Here is a 22,703-nt window from a genome sequence, read left to right on the forward strand (position 1 = left end):
CTGGTAGGTTGGCAACACTGACTGTGAGGTGCGTTCACTAAGAGATTTGTTGGTGTTTATTCCCTGCTTTGCAGGGAAACAAAAATCAACACATCCCTGCTGATAGGACAGAGCTCTGCCTTGTTTACATGCTGAGCTCTGTCCTGTCTTCCTCCTCGCCGATCAGCAGACGTCGCCGGTCACCCAATGGCCGGAAGCCACTGATCGGCTTGTGCTGTGACTAATCACAGCACAAGCGGTGCACCAGCAGTGTGCGCCCCCTACCCAGAAAGAGCAGAATCATATATATATATATATATATATATATATATATATATATATATATATAGAGGCGTGATTCTGCACAGCTGGCCCACACTGTAGCAGTAAAGCTACAGTGCGCGGTCGGCACATGGGTATACACCTATGTGATAGCAGTGTTTGCCTGCACCAGGATGCACAGGTGTTCCATGCAGGCAGACCCTTTAATGTCAATTGGGATGCAGTGGCTGTACAGACACGGCCGCTGCTCCCATTCTGACATCCGTATGGGTGCACACCCCTAAACGCACACAGTGTGAGTCTGGCGACACGCACCCACATAGATGTCGAATTAGGAGCAGCGTCTGTGTCTATACTCCCTCTGCGTCCCAATTGACATGAATGGTTCTGTCTGCACATGGATGTGTGGTACGTCTTTGCATCCCTGTGTCGGCAAACACGCCTGTGTGATAGAAACCTGGAGGACGGTATCACACGATGTTGCTCCATGTGAGCTCAGTATAAGATTTCCCTTTGTTTTAGCCCCCCACCCCCCTCCACCCTCCCCATTACTGGCTCTGTACAGAAAGCACACGTGCCGCAGCTATAGGAGGGAGACTATAAGCTGCAGCACTCAAAGCATATCTTAATACATAAAGTCTGTGTGACCTACATGCGCCATTTCCATCCGGCGGGTTCATGATAATAGAAGAGCAGATTAATCCCCCCCCAGCCGTGACACAGTCCCCCCCCCCCCCCCATACATCAATCAGCGCAGCGCGGTGTCACCACTAATCTGCGGTGACATGCCAGCCACACACTCCGCTGATTTTTTCTGCCCTTTCTGAAGTTTTCATCCAATCGGTTTCAGATCGGGAACATTGTAGGAAGATTTGTCATTAGATGTTGACCTGAATTGGATGTTTGTGTGTCATCAAAATTGTCCTGTTTATAATAAAATCCTTGTTTTCATCTGTTACATCTCAGTGCTGCTGATCTCCAGCAGCCTATTTGCAGCTAATTCCTGTCTACATGCACTTCAGTGATGGCTGCCTGGCATTTCTCAGGGCATGTTTTCTGATGACAACAGTGGGCCATGCTTGTGCAATATGTGCTGTACAGGCCACTTGTAGTCTCCATTGGAAGCCTCTGTGACAGGGTGACAACGCAGGAGGACAATTGGGAGACAGGGACAGAGAGTTGTCACCAATCCTATAACAGGAAGTAACCTTTGTGGTAGAATCTCCATGGATTAGTATAATTATATAATTAGTATAATAAAAGATGCAGATTTATTAGGATTGAGAATGAGTGTAGAAATTACATTCATATGTTGAAAATGGTCTAATGCCACATACACACGATCGGAGTTTTGGTCGGAAAAAGCTCTGATGGTTTTCCCGGCGGAATTCCAACGGGATTTCGCTTAAGCTGTCTTGCACACACACGGTCACACCAATTTCTGACCGCCAAGAACGCGGTGAGGTGCAACACGTACGACGGGACTAGAAAAAGGAAGTTCAATAGCCAGTAGCCAATAGCTTCCGTCTCGTAGTTGAATCTGAGCATGTGTGAGTTTTTGCACGTCGGAATTGCATACACAGGATCGGAATTTTGCGATAGAAACTTTTTCCGTCAGAAAAATTGAGAACCTGCTCTCAATCTTTTGATGTCAGAAATTCAGGCCAGCTAAATTCGGATGGAGCATACACACGGTCGCATTTTCCGACGAAAAGCTCTCATCGGTCTTTTGCTGGCTGAAATTCCGACTGTGTGCACGCGGCATAAGAGCTGACGGATCAGGATGACCAGTGATGGAGAACCTTGACACCCCAGATGTTTTGGAATTACTTTTCATATGATGCTCAACTACACTGCAGAGTGCATGAGAATCATGGGAAATGTAGTTCCAAAACATTTGGGGTGCCAAGGTTCGCCACCACTGCCCTATACACTAGGATAAGAGGAAATTCTCTGCCTGGAATCCAGTTACATCGGGAAGAAGATTCCTCTCCACATTGAGTTCTGGGTGTTCTGGGCTCTCTGGATGTCCAGGTAGGAGCAGAGCTGGATCTGCTGCCGCTGTGTGAGGAGCTCTGTGGAAACTGTAGGGAGAGTTGTTGCCCATGGCAACCAGACAGCGCCAAGGAAACAGGCAATGGGTTTGGTCACTGAGGGCCCCATATCTGCTCTACCTTCCATGTTTTCAGGCTGTGCTCTACAGCAGGGGTGTCCAAACTGTTCAGTACGAGGGGCCACATCATGCAATCCGATTCTAGGACGGACCAAAAAAAGGGTCCTGTGCGAGTTTGGTCCAAATGTGATACAAATTCAGCCATGCCATCTGTATGGCTGAAATCGCACATACATCGCATGTGATTTACACTGTAGTGCGGTGCGAATCACATGTGATCTCACACCACGCACAAGAGTGAACTGAAGCCCAGTTTACACTTTTTTCATCAGAGTCCCTCCTTACATCAGAATCTGCATCAGACGTCCTTCTTGCATCAGAGTCCCCATCAGAATGCCCCCTTACATCAGGGACACCCTTTTATCACACACCATATCAGACTCTTACCTTATATCAATGTCCCTTTTACATCGCGGTCCCCATTAGAATCCCTCCTTACATCAGATCCTGCACCAGAGTCCCCCATTACATCAGGGTCCCCATCAGACTGCCCCCTTACTTCAGAGTTCTCTTCATGCCAGAGTGCACAGCAGAGTCCCCCCTTACATCTGGGACACCCTTTTATCAAACACCATATCAGACTCTCACCTTATATCACGGTCCCCTTCACATCGAGGTCCCCATTAGAATCCCAGACTTTTGAGAGTTTACATTGCAGTCTATGGCATTCAAGTCAAATGAAATTTGCATCAGAGTAGTTCAGGAAGGTTCACACTGCCACGACTTGGGATCCGACATGTGAGACCCCAAATCGCGTGACATGTGAAACCCCATGTTAGTCAATGAGAGTGGTCTTAATTAGTACTACTGTAGTCACTCCGACTTTAACCACTTTCCGCCTGCCATATAGAAAAATGACGTCGGCAAAGTGGTTGTGTTACCCCGACCGGACGTCATATGACGTCTTTTAGGATAACAAGCCGCTGGGGGCTCGCATCACTGCAATTGTTGTTGTGGTGTGTCAGTCTGACACACCGCAACACCGATCTAGGTAAAGAGTCTCTGATGGAGACTCTTTACCATGTGATGAGCCATGTCCAATCATGGCTGATCATGGTGTAAACAGGAAGAGCCAATAATCGGCTTTTCCTCACTCGCGTCTGTCAGACGCGAGTAGAGGAGAGATGATCGGCTGCTCCTCTGACAGGGGGGGTCTGTGCTGATTGATTATCAGCGCAGCCCCCCCCGAGGATGTCCACATAGGACCACCAGGGATACCCACCACTAGTCACCACCAGGTATGCCACCCATGGCCACCAGGGATAACAATCAGTGACCACAATGCATGCCAATCAGTGCCCACAATGGATGCCTGACAATCAGTGATGCCCATCAGTAACATCAGCAGTGTACATCAGTGCCACCTATCAGTGCCCATCCATGCCACCTATCAGTGCCCATCAGTGCTGCCTTTTAGTGCCCATCAGTGCTGCCTTTCAGTGCCGCCTATGTGTACCCATCAGTGCTGCATATCAGTGCCACCTATCAGCCACCTATCAGTGCCGCATATTAGTGCCCATCATTGCCATGTCATCAGTGCCGCCTTATCAGTGCCCGTGACTTTCATCTAACTTGTGCCCATAGACGATAATGGAAGTCGCCTTCAAGTTGGATCCTCATCTATGTTGATGTGATTTGGATGTGACATTACGGGGAAATTACCCAGGCGTTCCCTGCGGTGTAGCCCCTTCCTTCGCTTCAAAATAATACTCAAGTCGCCAGCAAATTTTCAGAAAGTTGCCCGGTAAAGTCCCACCATAAGTCACGTGGCTTTCAGGTTGCAGTAGTGTGAACCAAGCCAAACCTTTTTTAAGTCGCATAGATTTGAAAGGCTTCCGTTGAAATCAATGGGCTGTGACATGTCATGCGACTTTATGTATCCAAAGTCGCATGACAAGTCATCAGGACTCCATTTGTCTCAGCGTGTGCAGCAGAGTCCCCGCTTACAACAGGGTCTCCCTTTCTTCAGACATTACATCAGGACCCTCCCTTACATCGAGGTCCCCATCAGAGCAGAGATTGTTCACATCAGCTGCGGGCCAGATACAATCTTTTTGTCAACCCCATGTGGCCCACGTGTTGTAGTTTGGGGACCCCTGATCCACAGGATATATATATATATATATATATATATATATATATATATACATCATAGCTGGGGGAGGGGAGGGGGGCAGGCTCTCATGGTGCGTGTGGTGTGGGGTGTGCAGGCTCTCAGGATATCTCTGGGGGGGGGGGGGGTGCAGGCTCCCTCAGGATATCTCTGGGAAGGGGGGAGCAGGCTCTCAGGGTATCTCTGGGGGGGTGCAGGCTCTCAGGGTGTCTGTGGTATGTGGGGGCGTAGGCTCTCAGGGTATCTCTGGGGGGGAGGGGGTGCAGGCTCTCAGGGTGTCTATAGTGTGGGGGGTGCAGGCTCACAGGCTATCTCTGGGAAGGGTGGAGCAGGCTCTCAGGGTGTCTGGGGGGGGGGAGCAGGCTCTCAGGGTATCTCTGGGAAGGGGGGAGCAGGCTCTCAGGTTATCTCTGGGGGGGGGGAAGCAGGCTCTCAGGATATCTATGGGGGGAGGGTGTGCAGGCTATCAGGGTGTCTGTGGTGTGGGGGGTGCAGGCTCACAGGGTATCTCTGGGAAGGGGGGAACTGGCTCTCAGGGTATCTCGGGGGGGGTGCAGGCTCTCAGGGTGTCTGTGGTGTGGGGGGTGCAGGCTCAAAGGGCATCTATGGGATGGGGGGAGCAGGCTTTCGGGATGTCTCGGGGGGGGGGGGGGTGCAGGCTCTCAGGGTATCTGTTGGGGGTGCAGGCTCTCAGGGTATCTCGGGGGGGAGCAGGCTCTCAGGGTATTTCGGGGGGGGAGCAGGCTCTCAGGGTAACTATGGGGGGGTGCATGCTCTCAGGGTATCTCTGAGAAGGGGGGAACAGGCTCTCAGGGTATCTCTGGGGGGGAGTGGTTGCAGGCTCTCAGGGTGTCTGTGGTGTGGGGGGTGCTGGCTCACAGGGTATCTCTGGGAAGGTGGGAGCAGGCTCCCAGGATGTCTGGGGGGTGCAGGCTCTCAGGGTATCTCTGGGGGTGAGGGGGTGCAGGCTCTCAGGGTATCCCTGGGAAGGGGGTGCAGGCTCTCAGGGTATCTCTGGGGGTGAGGGGGTGTAGGCCCTCAGGGTATCCCTGGGAAGGGGGAGCAGGCTCTCAGGATATCTCTGGGGGGGAGAGCAGGCTCTCAGGGTATTTCTGGGGGGAGAGTAGGCTCTCAAGGTATCTATGGGGGGGTGCATGCTCTCAGGGTATCTCGGGGGGAGGGGGGTGCAGGCTCTCAGGGTGTCTGTGGTGTGGGGGGTGCAGGCTCACAGGGTATCTCCGGGAAGGGGTGAACAGGCTCTCATGGTATCTCTGGGGGAGAGGGGGGTGCAGGCTCTCAGGGTGTCTGTGGTGTGGGGGGTGCAGGCTCACAGGGTATCTCTGGGAAGGGGGGAACAGGCTCTCATAGTATCTCTGGGGGGAGGGGGTGCAGGCTCACAGGGTATCTCTGGGGGAGAGGAGGGGTGCAGGCTCTCAGGGTGTCTGTGGTGTGGGGGGTGTAGGCTCACAGGGTATCTCTGGGAAGGGGGAGCAGGCTCTCAGGATGTCTCGGGGGGTGCAGGCTCTCAGGATGTCTCGGGGGGTGCAGGCTCTCAGGTTATCTCTGGGAAGGGGGAGCAGGCTCTCAGGGTATCTTTAGGGGGAGAGCAGGCTCTCAGGGTATCTCTGGGGGGAGCAGGCTCTCAGGGTATCTATGGGGGGATGCAGCCTCTCAGGGTATCTCTGGGGAGAAGGGGGGTGCAGCCTCTCAGGGTATCTCTGGGGTGGAGGGGGTGCAGGCTCTCAGGGTGTCTGTGGTGTGGGGGTGCAGGCTCACAGGGTATCTCTGGGAAGGGGGGAACAGGCTCTCAGGGTATCTCTGGGGGGGAGGGGGTGCAGGGTGTCTGTGGTGTGGGGGGTGCAGGCTCACAGGATATCTCTGGGAAGGGGGGAGCAGGCTCTCAGGTTGTCTCGGGGGGGGGTGCAGGCTCTCAGGGTATCTCTGGGGGAGGGGTGCAGGCTCTCAGGGTATCTCTGGGAAGGGGGAGCTGGCTCTCAGGGTATCTCTAGGGGGAGAGCAGGCTCTCAGGGTATCTCTGGGGGGGGGGGGAGCAGGCTCTCGGGGTATCTATGGGGGGATGCAGGCTCTCAGGGTGTCTGTGGTGTGGGGGGTGCAGGCTCACAGGGTATCTCTGGGAAGGGGGGAGCAGGCTCTCAGGATGTCTGGGGGGGTGTGTGCAGGCTCTCAGTGTATCTCTGGGGGGAGGAGATGCAGGCTCTCAGGTTATCTCTTGGGGAGGAGGATTTCGGGGTGTCTGCGGGGGAGGGGGTACAAGTTTTGGTACACTCACCTCTCCTCAGTGTCAGTCGGGCTGTAAGAGTCTCTTGGTAACCATAACTACAAGTCCCGCCCATCAGCTTCTTCCCGTCTCTATGGCCACCGCCCTGCCCACAGAGTCTAAGCGTGAGAGGAAATCATGTGTGCAGCATATAATAGAGTCCCCCTCCCACAGATCTCATCTACTGGCACTCAGCTGTCAGAGCCCCGGGGGGATGGTTATGGGGTAAAATGGAGTTGGGCTGTTGGAAGGGGTGTAGAAGAAAACCCTATAATTATTGGTCAGTGGAGGGGAGAGTGATAGAACAACACACATTCCTGTCATTAATTAATTCCAGCTGCAAGAAGAGAACCTGAATGGCTCACAATGCCAGCGTTCCCATTCTCAGCCAGGAAATTGTGGAGAGATAATATAAAGGCAAACTTCACACACTTATATTAGCTCTTGAGGTACATAGAAAATACATGACAGACAGCCGGCCGCAGGCGACTTGGTCTCTGGTCAGTATGGCCAGTGCACAAGTCAGACCGGATCAGACATGTGACAATGACAAATCTCACACAGCGGATTGGTCGGGGAAGTTGCACAGTGGGGGTGATTTAATAAAACTGGAGCGTGCAGAATCTGGTGCAGCTGTGCATGGTAGCCAATCAGCTTCTACCTTCAGCTTATTCAGTTAAAACAGAAGTAAGCCCATCAATTTAGCAGTTTAAAAAAACAGTTACATTCCCGGCATGTGTCGGGAATATAACTGTCATATGGGTTGTGCTCTCAACCAAACTGTCAAACCATCAAAATCTTGTGTTAGAACTGATCACATGTGCAGCAGCATGGCAGTTGAAGTTTAAACAGAGTCCAAGATGCCATCTTCCTTGGCTGAAAATGATAGGAGTGTTTACTTTCACTTTGAAGCGGAGCTCCACCCAAAAGGCAAAGTGTTGCTTTAAAGCGGGGTTCCACCCTAAAGTGGAACTTCCGCTCATCGGAACCCCCCCCCCCCCCCCTCCGATGTCACAGTTGGCACCTTTCAGGGGAGAGGGGGGTGGAGATACCTGTCTAAGACAGGTATTTGCACCCACTTCCTGGCATAGACTCCAACGGGAGTCTATGCTGTTTCCTGTCCCGCCGCGCTGTCTGATGGGACACACACGGGTCCCAGAGACAGCACGGACCATTCCTATTGCACTGCGCGACTCGCGCATGCGCAGTAGGGAACCGGGAAGTGAAGCCGCAATGCTTCACTTCCTGATTCCCTCACCTAGAATGGCGGCGGCAGCAGCCGAGAGCCAAGGAATCGATCGTCTCGGTTGCCAAAATCGCTGGACCCTGGGACAGGCGAGTGTCCATTTATTAAAAGTCAGCAGCTGTAGTATTTATAGCTGCTGGCTTTTAATATTTTTTTTGTAGGTGGAATCCCTCTTTAAGCACTCCTCCCTGCCTCTTATGAAACATTTGGAAAATGGTAAAAAAAAATTTGGGAGGGAGGTATGTACCTAGCTTTGACAGGTACCCACTCCCACTGCCTGGGCGAACCGAGCGTAAGTTCTCTCCCCCTCCTTCCCTGTGATCTTCTGGCACAGGTCCCAGAAGATTGCCCCACTGTACGAGAGGCGCAGCGTGACTAGTGCATGCACAGTGCGCAGCTCGGCTGTGAAGCCGCAAGCTATCACAGCCAGGTGCCCACAGTTGTAATGCCGGCGAAAAGGAGAGGGAGAGAATTGAGGGTTTCGGGTGCCACACCACTGGATCCTGGGATAGGTGACTGCATGTGTTTATTTAACCACTACAATACAGGGCACTTTCACCCCCTTCCTTCCCAGCCCAATTTTCAGCTTTCAGCGCTCTATCGCTTTCAGTGACAATTGCGCGGTCGTGCTACACTGTACCCAAATGAAATTGTTATCATTTTGTTCGCACAAATAGAGCTTTATTTTGGTGTTATTTATTCACGACTCCGTTTTTTTTTTTTTGCGATATAAGCGCAAAAATAGCGAAAATTTGGAAAAAAAACAATATTTTCTTTTTTCTATTTGAAAAGAAATCCAATAAAATCAAATTTTGTCATAAATTTAAGCCAAAATGTATTCTGCTACATGTTTTTGGTAAAAAAAATTCCGTTAAGTGTATAATAATTGGTTTGTGTGATCACAGACATATGTACGCAAATGATCATGTACATATGTGTGCAGGTGATCACGTACATATGTGTGCAGATAATCATTGGGACATGTGATTTTAGTGGGACATATGTGGGGGACATGTTTTTATTATTAGGGACATGTGTTTTTATTATTTGGGGACATGTATGTTTTGGGGACATGTGTGTTTTGGGGACATATGTGGGGACTGTGTTTGTACTGTGTGGTGTGTTGTGTGTTTACACTACACTGATGATCAGTGAGTAAAAAGCTGTAAAAAGCAGCCCATACTCACTGATCATCAGCCGGCTGCAGCGTTCTGCTCTCCTCTCCTCAGCGGTGACTTCCGTGTGAGGAGAGGAGAGCCGATTGCCTAGCAACCGGCTGTTTGTTTACATCACATGACGGCCGTGATTGGACACGGCCGTCATGTGATCAGGAGGGCCAATCACAGAGCCCTCCTGCCGATCTGAGATGTGCCGTGTCCGGGTGACACGAGCACATCGGGATCGCGCCGCTGCGCGGGCGCGCGCGCGCGCGATCCCGCTACTCCTGAAGGACGTTCCTGAACGTCCTATCAGGAGTAGACGGCTCCCACCCGGCCGTATATATGCATTGGCCGGGTGGGAAGTGGTTAAAGTCAGCAGCTATACTTTTTGTAGCTGCTGACTTTTAATAAACACAAAAACAACTGGAGCTGATTGATTTCTATGCAGAGATGCACCAGATTTTGCAGTCTCCAGTTTTAGTAAATAAATCCCACTGTGTCTGTGTCCAGCCTAAAGCTGCGTACACACGATCAGACTTTCCATAGGGAAATGTGTGATGACAGGCTGTTGGCAGTCAGTCCAAACATTTGTACGCTTCATCGCACAATTGTTGTTGGATTTTCCGCAAACAAATTGGATAGCAGGTTTTAAAGTTTTCCGCGGACAAATGTCTGTTGTCGAAGTTTCCAAGCGTGTGTACACAAGTCCGTCGGACAAAAGTCCAAAGTACAAACACACATGCTCGGAAGCAAGGATGAGCTGGAAGCGGTCAGTCTTGTAAACTAGCGATCGTAATGGAGAATTGACATTTGTGACGTGGCAAATTATGAAATTTCAAAATGCAGCGCACAATTCTCTTCTTCTTTTTTTTTTTTTTTTTTTTTTTAAATTCTGTTTATTGATTTTGCACATAACAAATAAAACAACTTACAGCCTATCGGGCATACCCAGGCTGATTATTATTACACACCCTGAACAGTCAGGGAACAAACAAACCCCCCCCCCTCCCCCCCAACATATTCTCTTCTTCTTTAATGTGATAATAATGAAGCTGCTTTGCTGGTGATACTGATGGAGTTATTGCAAATTCATTTTCAAAGTCTTTCTTTTTCTAGTGATATCAAAAATAATATTATTATCCTTTTTTATTTTATTTTTTTTATTTTGGCAAGTTACCACAATACCATTATCCTGTAGTTTTTAAGATCAAAGATGCAACTATGTTGGTGTCCCTTGTTATTTTACATTGTATTTTTTAAAATGTAACTGCCTACTACCAAACTGTCATTTGAAGTAAAACACATAGCCAGGTATTATTATACACATTTTTTTTTTATTGTGCATTAAAAAAAAGAAAACAAATAAAATTAGACATGCTATCTGCCAATAGAACTTAACCAAAAAGTGCATCCAAAAATATAGAAAATATACCAAATCAATCTCATTATTCAACCAAAAAAATAATGTCAAAGTAATAACTCCAAGGCCAATAATAAATAGCACGTTATGTCCCCTGATTCCGCAGCATGGCTGGTTGACGAACGGCCGTTCAGAAACGAACTGAAAAGCGCAAAATGAAAATTGCGAAATGAAAAGTGCGAATCAACACTCACCAAACTTCTACTAACACGAAATTAGCAGAAGGAGCCCAAAGGGTTTGGCTAAAAAGTTGAGAAACAACGTAGTACGTCACTACGCTCGTATTTGTTGGCCAACAATTGTGTGCCGTGTGTATGCAAGACAAGTTTGGGCCAACGCCCTTCGGACAAAAGTCCACAGTTTTGTTGGCCAACATTCTGATCGTGTGTACGAGGCTATACAGCAGTATAGGATGCGGGTAGGGAAAGGTGCTGTAGTGTGCCCCCAGACACTACATCCAGCGCCAACAATATTTGGAATTTTACTCCCGTACTTTTTTTTCCACCTTCCTTCTGGTGATGGCAGCATTTTGGGTGGGGTCATCTTCGCCCTGCACACAGGGACCCTGGGATCGGGCATAGACTGGTCATGTGAAAAATCTAACATTGAGCCTAGATTCACACTACTGCGATGCGATGTACTGCAAATTTGATCCGTTTTCTTTTTTCTTGTGTGAGGTGCAAATTTGTCTTGCATTTTGAAGTGGACAGGTGCAAATTGATGGCGATTTTTTTTTTTTAACAGAAAATTAAATTGATGGCGATTTTACCGCACATTTCAGGAGGCAGACAGTGAACAATTTGCAGAAATGTGAACTGAGTCCTGCGAGTTTACTGCAAGTTCAGTTGAAGCCTATGAAGATAAAATTTGCACTGCACCACAGGACCCTTTTTTTTTCGCACCAAATTCGCAACACATAGATGTGAACCAAAGCCATGGAATACTATGCTTTTTACATGACCTGCGAATCTGTGTTCCTGAACGCATCAAACCCACTGTAAATTTGCATCAGGTTGGACCCAGGCTAAGGCAGTGCCTCTATTTACAGATGAGCCTTCACTGTGTGCAGTAATAAAATACAGAGTTCCTCTGGAAAGTGCTGTCCCGTGTCACTACATACTGTAACTTGGTAGATGTGGCACTAGGAGGGACATGCTCAGCCTGCACCCACTCCACCAGTCCAGTGTACCTCTGTTATCTCACTCCCAGTAACAGAATGGGGTCCCGTTGTGCAAATAGCGCAGACCACATGTGTGCACTTATTAACTCCTTCCTTCACGTACCCCATGATCAGGCCATAGATCTCCGTAATGCAGATTCGGTTGCTATTGGATACTGACTGATAGGAAGGGAGCCAGAGTATCAGCCTCCATGCTACCGGAGAACCTGTGACCTTACCAGGTACCACGCCCATAGCTCCCAACTGTCCCTGATTTGGAGGGACTGTCCCTGAATTGGAGCAATGTCCCTCTGTCCCTCATTCCTCCTCATTTGTCCTTCATTTTGGTCTGATCTATATAGTTGTATATAAAATGCACTTTTTATCTTTCCAAAAGTGTTTCCCAGAGCCAAACTTTTCATCCAAAATCTAAATGGTTGTATTTGTAAATTTTAAAAGCCAATATAATGGAATAGTAGTGGTAAAAAAAAAGCCTTTGTGGATTTAATTAACCTTTTTTTTTCTTTTTTTGGTTTATTCTCCTTTAAGGGGGTGTGACAGGAGGCGTGTCCTATGCTTACATACGTTTGCTAGTAGGTGTCCCTCATTCCCATCTCAAAATGTATGACCACACCTAATGACTGGTTGCTTAATGTCTTGAACATGTGCTTGGTTACTCTTGCCGAGTTAACTCTAATAGAGGTGTTACTTCATACCTTGTTGTGCTTTACAGACCCTGGTTCTTTAGAGACGCCAGAACCAACATGCACCCCTTTGAATAACTTCAGACCAGGCTCAGATTGGTTAATGTAACTTTACTGAACAAGTGGCAGCATAACAGTTCCACATAAACAACTCCTTTCTCCATAAACGAACTACTGTAGAGTGGCTGCCCAGGCATACCTCCATGAGATGAGAGTCCATCTTGGCATTCTCCATGGTTTGGATGTCTCTGAAAACCTCGTGCCTTCAGCTGACAGCAAGGCACAGCAGCCCCAGCACCTTTGGCTACAAGCAGGAACAGAACCAACAAAAATGGCCCTGGACCTCAGACTTCCCTCATTTTATAGCACAGGTGGGCTGGCTAGGATCAAAAAATCCGGGAACTGAGTTAACCCTTTCCCCTGGCCTGGATCAGCTGCTAATTTGCTAAAACCAACATATTTCAACCGGCTTACAGGAAAACTGCACGCAGCAGACAGGCTCCCCATCCACTCGCCCATCTCCTACTCAATTATTAAGCAGATTAGAGCACAGCACTGGCAGAGATGCATTAGGGTTTCCGTTTCATTGCTTCCCCCGCCATGGCACAGTCTGATCCCTCCCAGTGTGTAAATAGTGATTTATTTTCATCGCCCTTAATTTACCCAACAGCTGCCAGGCGCTGATCCAGAACGCTCCTGTTAGAGGAAGCACTCCCACCATACAGGAGAACTCTGACTCCAGTGCACACATCTACGATGCAGAGACCCCCTTTTTCTGTGTTCACAGGATATGTTCCTGAATTGCTCAGAATATTATCTGTGTGTGTGGATGAACGCTTCCTGACTGCAGTAATTGGTGTATAGTCGGAAACCCTCCTGTTGTGCGGGTGCGGATTCCTCTAATGCTGCATACACACGATCGGCCGGCATTCTAATTTTGACTGTCCTATCATCCTGGACCACAAACCTTGCTAACTGTGCTATATGTTTTCTGCTGCACCATTGGAATGGTTATATATTCTTATGCCGCGTACACACGATCAGAAATTCGGCCAGCAAAGGACCGATGAGAGGTTTTCATCGGAAAATGCGACCGTGTGTATGCTCCATTGGAATTTAGCTGGCTGAATTCCCGCCAGAAAAAATTTGAGAGCATGTTCTCAATTTTTCCGACAGAAAAGGTTTCTATAGGAAATACTGGAAAAGTCTGTAGCAATTCCGACACGCAAAATTCCTACGCATGCTCGTAAAACAATTTGACGCATGCTCGGAAGCACTGAACTTGATATTTTCTCGGCTCGTCGTAGTGTTTTACATCACCGCGTTCTTGATGGTCGGAATTTGGTGTGACCATGTGTAGGCAAGACAGCTTGAGCGGAATTCCATCAGGAAAACCATCAGAGCTTTTTCCGACCATAATTCCAGTCGTGTGTACGCGGCATTATAACTTGCACAGTGGGCTTATTTTATCGAGTGATGTGCAGTGTCATATCCTATTACAACAGGTTTACTGTTCCTGGATATCACAGAAATATCCTTCTGGGTTCAGTGGGAAATATTCAGATTGATCTATTTATATGGGACCTTCTTGCAGCTGTGGTCACTTAACTGCCAGATGTGGTCACTAAAACAGAATTCCATTTGTCTTCCATGGCAGCAAGTAAAATACAACAGGCCAGACTGACCAAAGTGTCTGAGTTGCCTCTCACCAGTTTCAGTTTACAACTTACTCATTGTAGTGTGAGGGTTGAATCTGATTTGCAATCCATTCTTATGGCACTCTGATAAAAGAGATGGATAACTTTTGCTTGTGCTCAGTTATTCCCCCAGTTGCTTCCATTCAGTTGTCAGGTAATATTCCGTACAGGTGGCCCGGGTGCAGATTTCTGTTCTCCATTGATACATCTTCATATTATTGGATTTTCCTCCTGGGTGATGATTCTTGGCTGCCATACTTCTCACAAGAGGAGATTAAACAGATAATGATCTGATTGTCGGTTTAAACCATTACAGAGCCGTGTCGTGCCAAGTGTTTGGGATCATTCCAGGACTGAATTTAGCTAACAGCGATGGCTGCCATCCCACAGAGTACCCGACACTACAATGATGGAAGATGGGATAGACTGTGCAGGCCAGAGACTCTGGAGTAAGTTTTTTGCCTGCTGTCTACAGGCCCAGTGAAACTGCCCATACACTTTACATTGTGATAGTACAATCTCCTTTATATTTTCCAGTTATGCAACATGGCAGCTGCCGAGCTGAAACTAGAAATACATTTGCCAGTAGGTAGAATTGTTCAGTAAGGGCTGATCGAAGCCCCATCAAAGCTCTACCAAAACCTGATCGAAGCTCCACCAAAGCCTGATCGAAGCCCCATCGAAGCTCCACCAAAGCCTGATCGAAACCCCACCGAAGCTCCACCAAAGCCTGATCGAAGCCCCATCGAAGCTCCACCAAAGCCTGATCGAAACCCCACCGAAGCTCCTCCAAAGCCTGATCGAAACCCCACCGAAGCTCCACCAAAGCCTGATCGAAGCTCCACCGGAGCACCAAGCAAAAGCAAGGTGTAGACAGGACTGTAAGCTAACCATTTTATTTAGTGACAGGAGCTTTGACTGGTGTTCAGAGAGCTTTAACAAAGCGTGTCTGAAGCCTTGTTTTGAAGCAAGTGTAAACTAGCTCTAAAAGAGAATTTGGGCTAAAGCCACAAAACGAACACACCAGGATGAGGATATTATTTTTAAAAAGTGATGGTTATTTTCAGTTGAGTTCACCAATCTGCGCCACATTTTGCACTCTCCAGTATTAGTAAATCAGTCCCAATATGTTCACTAGGCTATGGCAGCATAGAAAGGAGCTCTATGCAGATAAATTAGAGTAAACCTGGTAATTCACAAAGTCAGCAATTATTAATGGCATTGGAAAACATTAATAGTAATGATAATCAATACTGCCCTAACACCCCTGTAAACATTAAGCTACTGTATATCCAATAAAGTACACTCTATATGAATGGCAGATATGAAATTGAAAGATCTCAAAGTCCCCCTTACTATGGACAATAGACAAAGTTCTTGTAAAGCAGCTATCTGAGTGAGCAGCCTTCATCCCTAGTTCTTCAGCCAGCTAGCGTTGGGGCCCAGTCTTTATGATGGTGCACGTGAATACAGTCCCAGTAAAGTCTGCATGCAGTAAATAATGCTCCTAGTTAGATATACAGTCTTTATTTGTTTCAGTCTCTGCTAGCAGCAAAAGGTTAATGGCAGCAGTGTCCTCTCAGCAGTCCCAGCCATGCAGCAACAGGGGTCTCATTGTTCAGCTTGCATTGGGAATTGTAGTTCAATGGTCCATAGATTGCCATAGCAGAGTTCCTTTGCCAAACTTCACCTCCTATGATTCAATGCTGCTATCCATCAAGCCTCTTGTGCTCCTTTTGCTTGTCAGCTCTCCCTGGTGGATGGTAACTCATAAACTTGAAGTCCATTGGGAGCACACAGAGCACTGCAACACAGTGCTTTAAATCGCTGTCTCTAGCCAAGCACCAGGCTGCACTTGCATTACGGGTTTGTGAACTGAGTGGAGTACGTGCCTACCTTTCTCTTTTTGGCAGCAACTTTCACCTTTGGTGCTAGACATGTGCAGAACGAAAATATTTGTTTAATTTTGTTTCTTTCAATTCGTTATTTACATAAATTTGTTTAATTTGTTTTCAGAATTTGTTTCATTTATTCGTTTTCAAATCGATTTGAATTTTTTGAATCAATTTGAAATGTTTTTCGAATAGTTTTCTAATTCAAATTTTTTTTTAATTTGAAACGTTTTCATTTTTGCATCGTTTTCAAATTCGTATAGTTTTCCAGTTTCCAAAGAGAATAAAATAGAATAGAAAATAAAGGAAGAGAATATAATTTTTCTATTCTCTTCCTTTATTTTCTATTCTATTTCATTCTCTTTGGAGATTGGAAAATGTTTCGAATTCGAAAACTTTTCGAATTGGAATTGGAATTTCATCCGAAGGGGTCTTAAGCTTTGGCAATAAAACCTGGAAGCTGATTGGTTTCTATGCAGAGTTGCACCAGATTTCTCACTCTTCAGTTTTAGTAACTAACCCCCTTAGTCCCATGATCATACCTCCCAACATTTTGAGATGGGAATGAGGGACACCTACTAGCAATTGTATGTAGGCATAGGACACGCCCCCCCCTGCCACACCCCCTTAAAGGAGAATTAACCCAAAAAAAAGGTTAACTGAATCCACAAGGGCCTTTTTTTACCATTACTATTCCTTTATATTGGCTTTTAAAAATTACAAATACAGCAATTTATAACTTGGATGAAAGGTTTAGCACTGGGAAACACTTTTTGAAAGATAAAAAGTGCATTTTATATATAACTGTATAGATCAAACCAAAATGAGGGACAAATTAGGAATAAGGGACAGAGGGACATTGCTCCAAATCAGGGACAGTTGGGAGCTATGCCATGATGACCTCACGCACAGTCCTGAGATGACCTCATACGTACTCATTGAAGGAGATTCTATAAGTAAATAGGGGCCAGATACACAGGATGTTCATGGGGGCTGCCATTTCTTTTAGCACTACCTCTGTATTCCACACTGATTATCTTACCTCACAGTTCTGCCAGACAGGGTCCATCTGATTAAGAACAACACATTCTCTCAAGTTCCTAATTATGTGAAACACCCACAATGCTCCTGTTAGCCATAGATGATGTGATCTAAGTTGCCTAGGTTTTAGGCCCCTTTCACACATGCGGACAGTATGTCCGTATTTCATCCATCCGTTTGCGGATGAAATACGGACATACATGCATTCCTATGGGATAGCGGGTGTCTGCGGATGAACATCCGCAGACACCCGATATCGTCCGCCTCCGCAATTATCCAATTCTGCAGACGGAGGAAAATCCTATTTTTCTATCCGTCTGCAGAGCGGATCGGATGAACACGGATAGACGGTCCGTGCTCATCTGATCCCCCATAGAGGAGAACAGAGAGCTGACATGGCGGTCCCTGCACAGTGTGCCGGGACCGCCCTGTTATCCGCCGGCTCAGTGGGGACAACGGAGCGATCCCCGCTGAGCGAGCGGATCATCATGGGGCGGATCATTACTGATCCGTCCCGTGTGAAAGGGGCCCTCGGTCACATAAGAGAGCTTGGCTTCCACCTTTTATTTCGCAGCAATGCCACAAAATTATCAATTGTTAATGCCAAAATCAGCCCTGCTGTGAATCCTAATGACAGGTCCACTTGTGGAGATCTTTATGCATTGAATAGATCTTGTGCACCGGAGAAGGATTGAGACTCTTTATAATAACAACCATTTTGCAGGATATGAATCCCCGTCCTTCTGTCCAGAAGAAGCTGAAGTTCCCATCTGACGGAGATGGTAGGGGGAAGTTGGCAGATATATTTAGCTCCTTTTTGTTGAGCGATCTGTGTCATCTCCCCATGTGTCTGAGCGCACTGATCATGTGACGCCGTGCCTGCTGATCCTACCGCGTGGCCTTGTTCCTCGCCGTACAGAAGAAGCGGAGGATGAAACGTTCGTTCCTTTGTAGGGACGTCTTTGTGAGCCGGAGAAAAGTTCTAAAAGCTGCGAAATAATGAGCAGGATCCGGCGATGTCAGATTAACTCCTTCCAGGAGGAGAGCAGGGCAGCACAGCTGATGTCTATATCTACAGTATATACATACAGTATACGCAACCATGGGATAAAGTAAGCACACCCCACGGAAGTTGTGGACTTTTTCAACATATTTGAACAGTCCATACAGATAAAGGTGATTATATTAATATCTACATTGTATATATATATTTATATATATATATATATATATATATATATATATACACACACACTGTATAAAGATAAATGTGGTGTATATATACTGTATGTACACTCTAATGTGCAAAGGTTTTAGGCAGGTGTGAAAAATGCTGTAAATGAAGAATGCTTTCAGAAATAGAAGTGTAAAGTTTCTTTTTTATCAGTTAACAAAATGGAAAGTAAATGAACAGAAGAGAAATCCAAATCAAATCAATATTTGGTGTGACCACCCTTCACCTTCAAGACAACATAAATTCTTCTAGGTACACTTGCACACAGTTTTTGAAGAAACTAAGCAGCTAGGTTGTTCCAAACATCCTCTGTGGATGTAGGCTGCCTTCAACCCCTTCATGTCTCTTAATGTAATCCAAGACAGACTTGATGATGTTGAGATCAGGGCTCTATGAGGGCCAAACCATCACTCCCAGGACTCCTTGTTCTTCTTTTTGCTGAAGATAGTTCTTAATGGCTGTAAGTTTGGGGTTTTTGTGCTGCTGCAGAATAAATTTGGAGCCAATCACACACCTTCCTGATGGTATGGTATGATGGATAAGTATCGGCCTCTATTTCTTACAATTGGGGACACCATTGATCCTGACCAAATCTCCAAATCCATTTGCTGTAAAGCAGCCAGACTTGCAAGAAACCTTCACCATGCTTCACTCTTGCCTGCAGACCCTCATTATTGTATCTCTTCAGGCCTTGGGCGAACAAAGTGCCCCTTGCTACAGCCAAAAGTTTCAAATTTTGAGTCATCAGTCCAGACCAGAGGAATGTTTTTTTGGCCACAATTCTTCCATGAAGACCACTTCTGGCTGAACTCCTCCGGACAGTAGATGGCTGTACCTGGGTCCCATTGGTTTCTGCAAGTTCTGTGCTGATGGCACTGCTGGATATCTTTTGATGTTGAAGGAAAGTAAGCATGATGCATCTTTTAACTGCAGCTTTAAATTGGTTGTAAACCCTTACAGACCACTTTGACCTACAGGTAAGCCTAGATTAAAGCTTACCTGTAGGTCCAAGAAATATCTCCTTAACCTACACGGTTAAGGAGATATTTTACAAAAAAAGGGCACCGCTGTCTACGGCGCATGCGCGCTGTAGACAACGGCGCGGGCGCACTGGGCGCGCCGCAAGTGAAGACGAACATGCCGTCAATGACGGCTCCCGCACGATACATAGCAGCGGTGGAGATGAAGAACGAGGACCGCTTCGGGGGCTTCGATCTCAGGTAAGTTATTCAAAATGAGCTAGTATGCTATGCATGCTAGCTCATTATGCCTTTGCCTTGCAGGGTATATTATTATTTTTTATTTTGTTCAGGGTTAACTTCCTCTTTCAATTTCCTTGGCCAACCCCTGCATCTACAGTCCTCAATGTACTGAATGTATGTAATAGCAAGGGGTGCTGGACGGTCTATTGTTGCTGGTGGAGGATCTTATGTTGCGGAGGGGGGGGGGGTCAATTGTTACTTTGAGGGCTCTACTATTAAAGGAGGGTCAATTGCTGCTGGCTACTGGAGGGTCTCTCGATGCAGGCTGCTGAAAAATCTCTTGTTGCTGGATGGGTATTTTGTTGAAGAGGGTCTTCTGTTCTTCGGGAGAACTATTGTTGCTGCGAGGGAGAGGTCAATTGTTACTGGCTGAAAGGGATCTATTTTACTGCTTTTCTTGTTATCAATAACAAATTCAATACAATCTACTAAAGAGATGTTTGGGTTTTGTTTTTTGGAATCATACTTATCTAGATGGTTGCAGCATTGGTTCGATGCTGCATCTGCCCCCCACCCGCTCTAAGACAGAGCGACCAAAGACCGCTGATCGCTCAGTTCTCAGTGCTGTCAGCTCTGCCTCCCCTCCCTCCCACGCTCACTGGAGTGCTGGAGCGCCTGGCTCAGTCTCTCAGCAGTTCACTGAGAGGCTGAGCCAGGTGCCAGTCCAGGGTTGTGGGCGGATCCAGTCCATATTGTCGTGATCTTTCCCCAGCCTGTACTGGCTCTGTGAGAGCAGGCTTCAGCCCGCTGTCTGCTCAAAATGGGTCACAGGAGTGCAGAATGGATTGCACTCCTGTGATCCACAGGAGAAGTAAAGCCAAACAAGCTTTCGCTGTACTTCTCCTTTAACACCAAAAAAATTATACTTGGTTCTTTATTCTGTAAAAGGGACAGTACTGGGATGTGGGTAAGGGGTGGAACCAAGGGATGGTACTCAGAGGTGGGTAGGGGTGGAGACAAAGGGTGACTTGGAAGGGCGGAGGGGGCTACCTGCACCTATTCTCTGAGAAAAAAAGCCCTGAGGCTATATATACATATACAGCAGGCTTTTCTTTGTAAATATATTTCTAAAGGTGCTATCGACATGAAATTTAACCATGCTTTACTGTAGGAATGATGTTGCTTGGGTGGTGAGCTGTTCTGGATTTCCACCAGACATATCATTTGGTGTTGAGGCCTGAGGCTGGGTTCGGGAGATTTTGACCGGCTCTCTATGGAGCATATATCTTCGATGCGGCTCCAGTGTGGATTTGCACAGGAGCCCCTTGCGTCTTTTGGTCCGTTTCAGGTCGGACCTGAAACGGTGAACGGGGACGCACAGGACCCCTGCTGGAGGCCACATCGGTATTAGGTGTGAACCCAGCCTAATAGTTCAATTACATTCTCATTCTGACCACCCTAAATGCACCTTGAAGAGTCAGAGAGAGGCCACATGGAAAAAGGTGTTATGGTCAGATGAGGCTAAAATTTAATTATTTGGCCTCAACACAAAACGATATGTCTGGCAGAAATCCAATACAGCTCACCATCCAAATAACAACATTCCTACAATAAAGCATGGAGGTGGCAATATCCTGTTACGGCTGTGTTTCTCTGCAGCAGGGACTGGAGCACTTGTCAGGATAGAAGGAAAAATGGATGGGGAAAAATACCATCACATTCTTCAGGAAAAACTGCTGCCCTCTGCCAGAAAGTTATCAATGGAAAGAAGGTTTACCTTCCAACAAGACAATGACGCAAAGCAAACAACAAAAATTAAAACACAGAGGTTGAAAGAGAAAAAGGTGAATGTCCTTGCATGGCTTAGTCAGAGCCCAGACTTAAACCCCATTGAAAATCTGTGGAATGACTTGAAGACTACAGTCCACAAACGGTCACCATCAAATGGAACTGAACTTGAGCAGTCCTGCAAAGAAGAGCAGGCAAATATTGCAAAGTCTAGTTGTGCAAAGTTAGTAGAGACAAATCCCAACAGACTAAAGGCTGTAATTAAAGCAAAGGGTGGCCCAACAAAATACTGACATAATGGGGGTGATCCTTTTTCCAACTCAGTGATTCTGTTTTTGATTTTTATTCGATTTTGTTCTGACATGTTGGAGTTATATCTTTCACCTAGATGTTAAAGGTTGCACTGGAAATATACAGCTGGATAAAACAAAAACCGTGTCTGTCTGCAACAAAATGTGATTATTTTAAAGGGGGGGTTGATTATTTTCTATACCCACCATATATACTGCGTGTGCATACACACACACGTGATATAATTGCCTATAATTGATATAATTGAGCACTAGAAAATGTGCTTATTTGATTAAATATTCAACAAAAACATCAACAGATAGAGTGCTGTGGAAAAAGTAAGTACACCCTTGACCTCAGAAGCTGGTCTTGTTCCCTTTGAATAGGGCAGTCCATAACTCTCTATTTCTTCTTTTTTTAGGCACTTCTTTGGTGGATTTGTTAGTGTGCGTCGGATCAATATGTTGAAATGCTTATTTTTCATTCAACCTCAAACTTTTGGTCAAATGACCAAACTTTGCGATGATACATTTGAGAAGATGACTTTGAGCTGCTCAGGCTCTAATGCAGCAAAGCAATCCCAAACCACAGCATTACCATAACCATGCTTCACAATTAGTTCTTCTGCTGAAATACTTTTTATAAACAAACAAATCTTTCTTTGATGGATCATTCTTCAGCACATTGTTCCAGAAGACCTTGTATTCGATGGATAGGTCTTTAGCATATTGTTCCAAAAAGCCTGGTCTTTAGCTTGTTGTTCCAGAAGGCCTGGTCTTTGATTGATCATTCTTCAGCATATTCTTCCTGAAGAAAGTCAACAATTTCTACTTACTTTTTTTTTACATGACTATATATATATATACTGGAGGATGCTGGGTAACGTGAAAGTATAACCAGGTATTTAACACCCACAAAGATCACAGTATTTCTCATTACGCCTTCATCTGCTTTTTTTCTCCAGGATCTCCCCCATCTTTGTTAAGGCATCACCCAGGGTCACCATCTAACTGTCCCATAGAATGCCGCTTTCTATGGGGGCAC

At 46.5% G+C, this 22,703-nt stretch overlaps 1 protein-coding gene across 5 annotated transcripts in view; it reads right to left on the minus strand.

Moving 5' to 3' along the window:
* Positions 1-6,941, minus strand: part of HYDIN (HYDIN axonemal central pair apparatus protein) — a 141,844-nt gene extending 134,903 nt beyond the window's left edge. For all 5 annotated transcript variants that reach the window (XM_077453565.1, XM_077453559.1, XM_077453550.1 and 2 more), the window contains exon 1: positions 6,838-6,941. The gene's annotated coding sequence lies outside the window, so the exon portion shown is untranslated. The remainder of the gene's footprint in view (positions 1-6,837) is intronic.
* Between the last annotated feature and the right edge of the window lie 15,762 nt (positions 6,942-22,703).

This window comes from Lithobates pipiens, unplaced genomic scaffold (assembly GCF_037356315.1).
Source record: "Lithobates pipiens isolate NorthernLeopardFrog02 unplaced genomic scaffold, aLitPip1_a1.2 Scaffold_10, whole genome shotgun sequence".
Lineage (NCBI taxonomy): Eukaryota > Metazoa > Chordata > Amphibia > Anura > Ranidae > Lithobates > Lithobates pipiens.